Here is a 9,400-nt window from a genome sequence, read left to right as displayed (position 1 = left end):
TCAATGAAACTCCCATGATTGGTTTAAACAGCTTTTGCTCACGGAGCCCACCTCCAGAATCACATGCGGCAGAGGAGGGGGGGAGAGACAGAGAGCTGAGCGGAATCAGGGTTCTAAGAGGAAGGAGGGAAGAAGGAGGAGGATGGAGTTCCCGTCGTGGCTCAGTGGACTCGAATCCGACTAGGAACCCTGAGGTTACAGGTTTGATCCCTGGCCTTGCTCAGTGGGTTAAGGATCTGGCGTTGCCGTGAGCGGTGGTGCAGGTCGAAGACACGGTTTGGATCCTGCATTGCTGTAGCGGTGGTGTAGGCTGGCAGCTGTAGCTTCAGTTGGACCCCTAGCCTGGGAACCTCCATATGTCGCAGGTACAGCCCTAAAAAAAGGCAAAAAAAAAAAAAGGAGGAGGATGGATGGATCTAGACGAGGCACCAGGCAGGTCTGCTGCAGAAGCCTTGGTCTCACGGAGTCTGAGCACTGCCTTTCCACAGGCTTTATTCTCTCCAGACCACATTACTCACAGTTTACTCTGCAGAATTTGCTATCGGATTTTTATGTGAAGCATCATTTTTCTCTGACCTCGTGCCGCAATCTTGTTGCTTTTTTCCTTCGCAGAGCCCACAATGGCAATCCTACTATAAAAACACTCAAGTGCTATCAAAGGATCAGGCCATATACGGTGCCAGGGACCTTTTTATTTTAAATAAGAAACAAAACTATTTATACTTTTACAAGGAGTCTGCCCTATTTTAGTAAATATTTGGCAAAGCTTCTTGATTAAAAGAGCAAACTAACCCTCGTTCTGCAGGGTTGTTTTGCCATAACTGAAATTGTTCATTAATTTTCTGAAAATAGAAGCAGCAAGTGTGGGTTCTTTTGCACTGTGACTAAAGCAGCGCTTACTTGTGATTTGTTTTAAGCTATATTTACTCAGCCGTAATTGGTCAGGTGTCTTTTAAACCTTGGACCCAATTGGGCCCCGTTCTGAGTCACAATCACCAAATGGTACAACTGGAAAATAATCTGCTGCGGATGGAGCAAAAATGCATTAATCTGGCTCTGGAGAGTGTGCTGTGTTTGACAATATATTTCAGACTGGATTTCAGAGGTCCTGGATTTGGTAACAAGCCCCAACTGTTTTGAGACATAGCGATTCCCTAGCTTATTAAATTGCACGTTCTGGGAGAAGCGTGTTGAGTACCATATGTTTCTGATTCATTGGCAGTTAACATATTCTGTGGTGTGAGGCATGTGGGAAAAACTCCAGGCCCAACCGCCTTCGCCTCTTGAAAGGTATCCTCGTGCCAGCTTAATCTGGAAGGGTACGGTGCAGCTGCGAGGGGGTGTTTTGAAGTCATTCTCGGAAACTTTTCCAGGACAGCCATACCCCTTGGAAACTATCCCAAGATGCTGCACAGCAGATTGGGCCGAGGCTGGCCAGCAGGCTGGGCACGGGATTTGGACAAGGCTTGCCATCTGGCCTGTCGCAATAAAATATGGCTCTGCCTCCAGCCCGCATCCCCCACCCCCTGGTCTGGGCAGATAATTCCTGATCCTAGATCCAAGCGGCTCAAAAGAAAAGTTATCAGTAGATACCAAGAAAAGGATTTGGAATCCTAAAATTTCAGGCCTGGAAAATGCCGTAAAGTTCATCTAGGAGGTCCCATCGTGGCGCGGCAGTAAGGAATCTGATTAGGATCCATGAGGATGCGGGTTCAGTCCCTGACCTCGCTCAGTGGGTTAAGGATCCAGTGTTGCTGCGGCTGTGGGGTAGGCTGGCAGCTGTAGCTCCAATTCAACCCCTAGCCTGGGAACTTCCATATGCCACGGATGTGGCCCTAAAAAGACCAAAAGAAAAAAGAAAAAAAAATCACCTAGTTCAACCTGGTTTCTTAGATGAGTGCTGTGAGGCGAGGCCACTTGTCCAGCGTCACTCAGGAGTTTCCTGTTTAATGCCTCCTTCCCTGGTCCCTCGGTGCTTCCCAGTTACGACTGGGAATCCAAACTCTAACATTGGTTGCTCCTGGTGCTCCACCACTTGACTAGTTGAAAAATAAGCCAAGGAAAAGCCCCTCCTTGTAGGGCCAATGAGATTAAACACCTGACAACAGTGCACAGCGTGTGGCGGGCGCTCAGTAAGAGCGCCAATGCGGCTCTTGTTCTCTCTTGACTGTTGGCAGGAGGCAACGGGTCACAGTGGAAAGGGCTCCAAGCCAGCAGAAGGTAAGAAGCTTCTCGGTCCAGCCAGGTGGCCCCTGGAAAGTCACTCACCTCAAATTGGTTTCCTCTGCCTCCTCAGGGGGACGGTTTATGTGGGCGATGGGGCTTTGTTAGCCATAAACTCCATAGCAGAGCTTCTCAGACAGTAACTCGCAGACGAATCACCTGGGATCTTATTAAAACGCAGCCTGGTTCCATAGATCAGGTCTGAAGCCTGAGATGCTGCATTGCCGAAAGCTCCCTAGGGATGCAGATACTGCTGGTCCAGGCCCGGGACCTGGGACAACAGCCAGCCCCCACCCTTCTGATTCGCTGCTATATGGCATAAGGGCTTCATCCTGGTCATCAGCCCGACAGAGGCCTCCGAAGCCCTCAAGTCGTCCAGCTGCAGCTTCCATAAGGCAGTGCAGCTAAGTGACACACGCGGCGCCTTCAAGAGTCTGTAAAAAGTGGATCCCTCTGGATGCCTCATTTCAGGGTCTCACATATTTACTGAGTTGAGCCTTCAGACTCAGAGCAGTCTCACGCTCTGCCACCTTTTGCAGATCTGGTGACTGTGACGTCATCATTCTAAAGCCCCTCCCCTAACAGCTGATTCCTTGGCAGTTACGGCCTCCAGGCTGCAGTTGGGCCAGGTACCAGTGGTTGCTGTGCGGAGGACAGGTGTGACACGAGGGGGACCGGTGGGTGATCAATTCAGCTCCCAGACTGGGAGCCAAATTAGGTTGAAAACCGTTTCTGGACACCTTACGAGCTTTGGTGTGGACAGGGCATGAGTGAAAGTAAAGGCCCCAGCGAGCCCTAGCGCGGCAGCCAGGAAGGCTGGGAATAACAGGAAAGAGACTTGAAAGCGAAGTGCATTTGTGTGTTAAGAGAAGTGAAGAAACATTAACAGGCCAACACAACTGAGAGGACATAGGCGGCTTTAATAAAAGCGGGTGGGTCACTGGGCACGTGGAACTTGACTCTGGGTGCTTTGTGGAGAGCCAGGAGGTTAGAAGGGTTTAGCATTTGAGACCCATCTCTTTGCCCAGGAGATGGGCTCCAGAGGTGGCCACAGGAAGGGTTACTTCCTGCCGCCAGGCTCTACCATTTCCTTTTTTCAGGTGGTCCAGTGGCCTGCAAAGGGTCCGTTTGGACGGAGAAGTGAGAACCGAACAAAGGAGACCACTAGCTAACTCCTGTCTTTGCTTCAAGACTCAGCTCACCAGCCTCCACCCACCCCTGTGCCCGTGCCCCACGCCCTGCCCGGGGCAACACCGTGATGTCCATCTGGTCTCTGAGGACAGAGGCTGTGTTTTCTCGGTACCCAGCTCCCCTCACAGGCCTGATCCCAGTAACCCTTAGCTTCATGCTTCTGGAATGAAAACAAAGGATGGAGGAGAAGGGGAAGGAACCAAGGAGGAGGAAAGAAAAGAGAGAGAGACTGAGCAAAGCTTCGGGAAGCCAGCTTCTGGTTCCAAGAACATTTTTCCAAAACCTTCCAACCCAGGTCCTGTGAAATGGCTCTGCTTTCCACTTGGGCTTGATTGCCCATGTGTAGTTCAACTCAACTATGTCTAACACGTAACCCTCTTCCAGGCATCGGCTGTGGTCGCTGAGCTGAAAGGCAGGAGGGAAGAGCTGCTGCTTGGTTATTGCTCGGTGTCTTTTGCTCTGCGTTTGAAGCCAGATGTACGGTGAAGCAGGCAGGGCCAGACCTCAGCCGGTGGCCCCTCTCCCTCCGAACCTAAGAGGCCCCTCCATAGAGCAGAAAGGAAGCCCCAGGGCCGAGCTGCCCCCACTTACCCCGGGCACTGTTTGCTGGCTGTGGAGGCGTGCGTGATGCCCCCCGAGGGTCTAAGTTTGGAGGTAGCACTGAGATGAGAAAGAGTATTATATGACACTGAGTTGCCCAGAGCCCTGGGAAGCCAGTGCCCTAAACTTCTACTGCAGTGACAGCTGTGGGAGGAGTTTCCTCGGCATTCAGGCTGCCGGGGAGGAGAGAGGGCACCTGGGGTCTCAAAGTCCTCTGTAGCACCAGGAAACTCAGTTTTAAATGTCACCTTTCCTGTGGGAATGAGATGTGACTCTGGACACATCTCATATAACTGAGATGTGACTCTGGACTCATCTCGTATAACTTTGGGCCTGGTGGTTTTTGGCTCTCGTAAAATTAAACTATTACTTGTAGTCTACTTTGTGAACTGGATCCCTGCATGACTCTGTGGAGTGCTTTCAAGCACCTCTGCAAAGAGAGCCTGTGCCTGGTGACTTTGAAAGATGTCACCTCAGCCACAGGGAAGGCGAGTTCCCAGAATTCCCTGCCCTGTATGGTTCCCGGTGAGATTCGGGGGGTGAGGGGTGAGGCAACAGCTATTTTTATGCTCTGAAGGCCGTGGTGGGCACCAGGTACATTGGCAGCCAGCATGGGTTGTGAGCATCTGCCAGCGAACTCTGTGAGTGTGGGGCCCCCGCTCCTCCAGGTCCTGAGCAAGGCACGTGCATGACTGACAAAGGGCACGAGCTGCTTCTGCACGTTGCCCACGTCCTCAGGGCTGGGGACGGTGAGGCAGACGGGGCTACGAGGTGTCCTCAGGAGTTCCAGCCTGTCCTGGCTCTCCCTCGTGGCACATCCGGTTCTCAGATCCTGCTGATCTACCGTGACTCTGATCCCAACAGCAGATGCAGAGGCAGTAGTCTTGCAAGGTGTCCCCATCAGGTCCCATGGTCGCTGTAGTTCTGACCCAGATTTTTAAAAAAAATCTCCTTATACATTACACAGGGTGGTTCAGCCTTTCTGAGGGAAGCCTGGCTGATCCAATGTATAGAGCTGGCTCCTTGGCACAAAACTTGCAGAGAGAAGGTGACTAAAGGACAGCCGGTCATGTCCAGCCCTAATTTCCGTCTTACTGTGTGGTTCCCTTTCTCCGTGGCAACTCGCATCAAGCCCGGTGTTGACCAGTTGACCGGCGGTGGTGGTGGCTTTTAGTCCACTGTCCCTTTACTTCTCTTCCCTTTCTCCACAATAGCTGTGCCCGTGGTGGTTTCCACTCCCCTGACCTCACTCCCGGGAGAGGACCTGCTCCCTGGAAAAGAGCCTGCTGCTGCCTGCCCCGAGCTGAGCCCTCTTCTCCGCTCCCTCGTTCCCTTTCTTTCTCTCAGCCTCTCACATCATTCTCCGCCTTTCCAGGGAATCCTGCAAACACCTGCGGGTCACCTATGGCGTTGCTAAAGGCTCCTCCCCTTGATCCGCTGCCTCCTCAGAACCTTCTTGGTATCTTCACGCTCCATCAAGCTCCCCAGTGGGGAAACTTGTCTCCCCCTCCCCAGCAACCTCTTCCTATCTGGCCCTTGAAAGTAGACTGGCAGCCTCACCTTCTGGGCCAATGGTCTTTAGCCTTGGCTGCACAAAGCCATCAGCTGGAGCCCGAGACGGAAGGATGGAGAGGGAACAACTTCCTCGGCCAGTGCAGTTGAAGAGCAAAAGGGACGGGTCTGCCTTCCTAAAAATGTTAGAGCTTCCAGGTAAATTATTCTGCTATTTGATAAATGGGCACATTTGCCATATTAGTACCCAGAGCTGGAGTGAATGAGCAGCGTCTCACTCTATGCTCAACGACTGCGTAACAAGGTATAATCTCTCGGAGAAAGAATCTAGCAAAATGTATCCAGAGGCATAAACACATGGACCTACTATGTAACTCATTATATTTACATCTAGAAATTGATGCTAAAGAAATAATTCAAATACCGAAATAAGCTAAAGTCCTCAAAATGTTCATTGCAACACTATAACAGAAATTAGAAACAACCTAAAAAGTAACCAAAAAATACTGTTTTTATGGTGGACTCAGTGGTTTGAATATTAATGTATAAAGAATAATTTATCAAGACTAATAATATAGAACATACTTATTATATAATAACCGGGGGCAAAAAAATGCAACATGACACATAGTTAGAATGTAGGGGGAAAGTCAGTAAAGACATTGTGTGAGTCGCGCCTGGTTTAAGTGAATGGTGTGGCTTTTCAAGTGTCAATGTCACATGTCAATAATGAATTCTAATATTAACTTAGAAATTTGGGTATATAGGCTTTACAACTCCCTGGTTGTTTTTGCATTTGTTAAAAAAAAAAAAAAAAAAAGACTTCCTGTCGTGGCACAGTAGTTAACGAATCTGGCTAGGAACCATGAGGTTGTGGGTTCGATCCCTGGCCTTGCTCAGTGGGTTGGTTATCCGGCGTTGCCATGAGCTGTGGTGTAGGTCGCAGACACAGCTCGGATCTGGCGTTGCTGTGACTGTGGTGTAGGCTGGCAGTTGTAGCTCTGATTAGACCCCTAGCCTGGAAACCTCCATATGCTGCAGGAGCGGCCCTAGAAAAGACAAAATAAATAAATAAATAATAATAATAAAATAAAAAAACACTCTTCCAGCCCTCTGTCAATTTACAGTTTTCTCTAATTGAATTTTTCAAATACTGGTTTTGTCCCCATATCACAGGGTTTACCCTAAACTCAGGTCTCATCAGCACGGCTCAGGACCACAGCACAACGCCCTTCAGCCTCATCCCCTTTTAGGGAAGCTGCTCTCACTTCCCAGATGGAGGATTGAGGGGGAACTGTGACTTCTGCTCGAGTTTCAGTTTCATCAGCAATGTGATTTCTCCAGTGAATTATTTTTTCTTGTGGCAAAAGGAAGAGCTATTCAGGCTTGCAGTTCGCTGCTGATGCTGGAGCGGGACCTCGAGAACATCATTCCCAGTGGTGCCTGAGTTCCCGGGGACAGTCATTGACAGCAGTTGTATTTCGGGGTCCCCATTTGGCCTGGGGAAGGGGGCTTGGGGTAAAAGACGAAAATTAAAACAAAGTTTTGAAATGATCCCTTAATGATGGAAAGATACCCCAGAGTGAAAAAAAAATACGTGACTGATTGGAAATAAACACGAGATTTTCAAAAAATCAAGACAGAGAGGCTTACAGGACAACAGGGCTGGCTGGCTGAGACCTCGGGAAGGAAGGCCCCCATGGACGGGTTTGTTCCACCTGGACCCCTGCCAGCTCTGGTCACCACTCGCCGCCCCCTCCCACGGGGACTTCGCTGAAGGGGGTCCTCTTGGAAGCACAGGCTTTTCCAGGCTCGTGTTTCATTTGGAGAAAATGCGGATGCTGAGCTTGGAGACCAGGGGCCAGATGGTGTCACCCTGAAATACAGCCCAGGCCGTACCGCTCCGGGCTTCCTTCAAATGAACGGGGCCGTTGTGTCCCGTTGGGACCGCGCTTAGTTCTCGGAGGGAAAGTAATGTGCCTGCCACCTTCCCACACTCCCATCTCTGCTTCCTGGCCAGGACATTTTCATGAGCCTGCAAACAGGTTTAAACACGCTTTTACTAACCTAACTGAAAACCTCTTACTCGGTGTTGCTCAAAAGGTACAAACAGATTTCTTTTTTTTTTTTTTTTCTTTTTTTGGGGAAAAGTCCTAACTTGCCTGAAGCTTGATTCTTTTCAAGCTTGCTGTATTTTTCTTTGGAAGCCTAGGGTTGCAGTAAAAGCTGCCATTTATTCATTCACCTTAGTCCAAAGGCCAGGGGTGAGTCCAACAGCATCCTATTCTAAGAACTCAGACTTTGCTTACTTTTTGTACTTAGGGGTTTGAATTTGTTTTTTTTGTTTTTTGGTTTTTGTTTATTTTTGTCTTTTTGTCTTTTTAGGGCTGCACCCAAGGCATATGGAGGTTCCCAGGCTAGGGGTCTCATCAGAGCTGTAGCCGCCGGCCTACGCCAGAGCCACAGCAGCATGGGATCCAAGCCGCATCTGTGATCTACACCACAGCTCACGGCAACGCTGGATCCTTAACCCACTGAGCGAGGCCAGGGACCGAACCCGCAACCCCACACTTCCTAGTCAGATTCGTTAACCACTGAGCCACGATGAGAACTCCTTGAACCTGGTTTTTGTTTTCATGGACAGACCCCAGGGTTGGGGGTGGGGATATGCTATCGTGGAAAGAGTAAACTAGGCAGAAACCCACCTGTTTGTCATTGTACAGTTTGGGACCCCTTTGCCTAACGGAGAGCCGTGACGTTACGTCGCCCTCGGGAGCAGCATGAAGTTTGAGATCAGTTAGTTGAAGCGACAGGCAGTACAGCATTCTCTCCTTGGAATTAGAGGAGCGTTGACGTGAAGCCACAGTGCATCATTCGTGGAGTCTCCTGAACTTCCTTTCTGCTCGGGTCCCTCCCGTGGGGCGGGCTCTGGAGACAGACGGCCGTGGGCTGGACCACGCGGCAGGCATCACAGCTCCGAGCCAACGAGGACAAACGGCTGACCTGATGGGGCCACGGCCCATGGTCCCGGCAAAGGAGGAGGTGGGCTGGTGACCCTGGAAGAGAAGGCCGTCAGCAGTGACCTCGATAGGCAGGGTCTGTCCACGTCTCCTATTTCCCAAGGACGTTCTGTGGGACTCAGCCACACCGGGCTGAGCCAACGTTGGCACAGTGTGTACATGTACAAGAGATCGAAGGAGCCTCGCTGAGAAGCATCCACAGCCAGAGAGAGGTGAGGCAGAGGGTCACTGCGGCGGCGACCTGCAAATGTCCAACCTGGGTCTCGGACTCAGAGCCGCGTGTCCAAAGCTTGGGTGGGTTCTTTCTAAGTCTAAAGGGATTTGCTAGGAGGTAAGCGTGAGCGTTGGGGTGTGTGCGCGGGGCAGGGGGATCTCAGGGCACAGGGAGACTCCGGACGGTTGAGAAATCCTTCCTGGTGGCGCCCGAAACGCACGGCAGGAGTTCGGGACAGCAGCCTCAGGACTCTGTGCCCGGCTTCACCTGGAGGGGAGAGGACAGATTAGGGCACCGTCAAAGGCTTAAGATAATGAACGTTTTCCTTGAGCTTTCAAAGAGAGTAAATCAAAAATACACAGAGAAAAACAAAGTCAGTGATCTAGGCTTCCCCTGGAAAATAAAGCACATTTAAGAAAAAATATTAGCCAGTGTTTATCTTCTCAAGAGGGGTATCCTTCACGCAGCTGTGGAGCGAATTCCTAAAACCCTGTCGAATCCTTCTGCTGCTTGCCTCGAGTTCATCCCTGGCTGCCTGTTGCCCGCAGGTCAGAGGTCAGGATCCTCTGTGACCCTGCGCTGCCCACGTCTCTGGAGTCAGCTCCATGCCCCTCCCGTGCGCCCCCTCGCCAGGGACTCA

General features: G+C 50.8%; 1 long non-coding RNA gene across 2 annotated transcripts in view; it reads right to left on the bottom strand.

The window, feature by feature from the left end:
• Nucleotides 1–674: 674 nt before the first annotated feature.
• The window catches only part of LOC146404269 (uncharacterized), a 35,851-nt gene continuing 27,125 nt past the window's right edge, over nucleotides 675–9,400 (bottom strand). The window contains exons 2-3 of one of the 2 annotated variants that reach the window (XR_014844790.1): nucleotides 8,232–9,027; nucleotides 675–7,038 (exon numbers count right to left, since the gene is read on the bottom strand). This is a non-coding gene — a long non-coding RNA (uncharacterized LOC146404269). The remainder of the gene's footprint in view (nucleotides 7,039–8,231; nucleotides 9,028–9,400) is intronic. The other variant, XR_014844791.1, reaches the window with a different exon arrangement.

The sequence above is a fragment of the Sus scrofa genome, chromosome 4 (genome assembly GCF_054392235.1).
Source record: "Sus scrofa isolate SSC_HxYL_T2T_F1_AM1 chromosome 4, Sscrofa_HxYL_maternal_Yorkshire_Landrace_v2.0, whole genome shotgun sequence".
NCBI classification, from domain to species: domain Eukaryota; kingdom Metazoa; phylum Chordata; class Mammalia; order Artiodactyla; family Suidae; genus Sus; species Sus scrofa.
The sequence above is the reverse complement of the archived record's forward strand: the minus strand, read 5'-3'. Positions and strand labels throughout refer to the sequence as shown.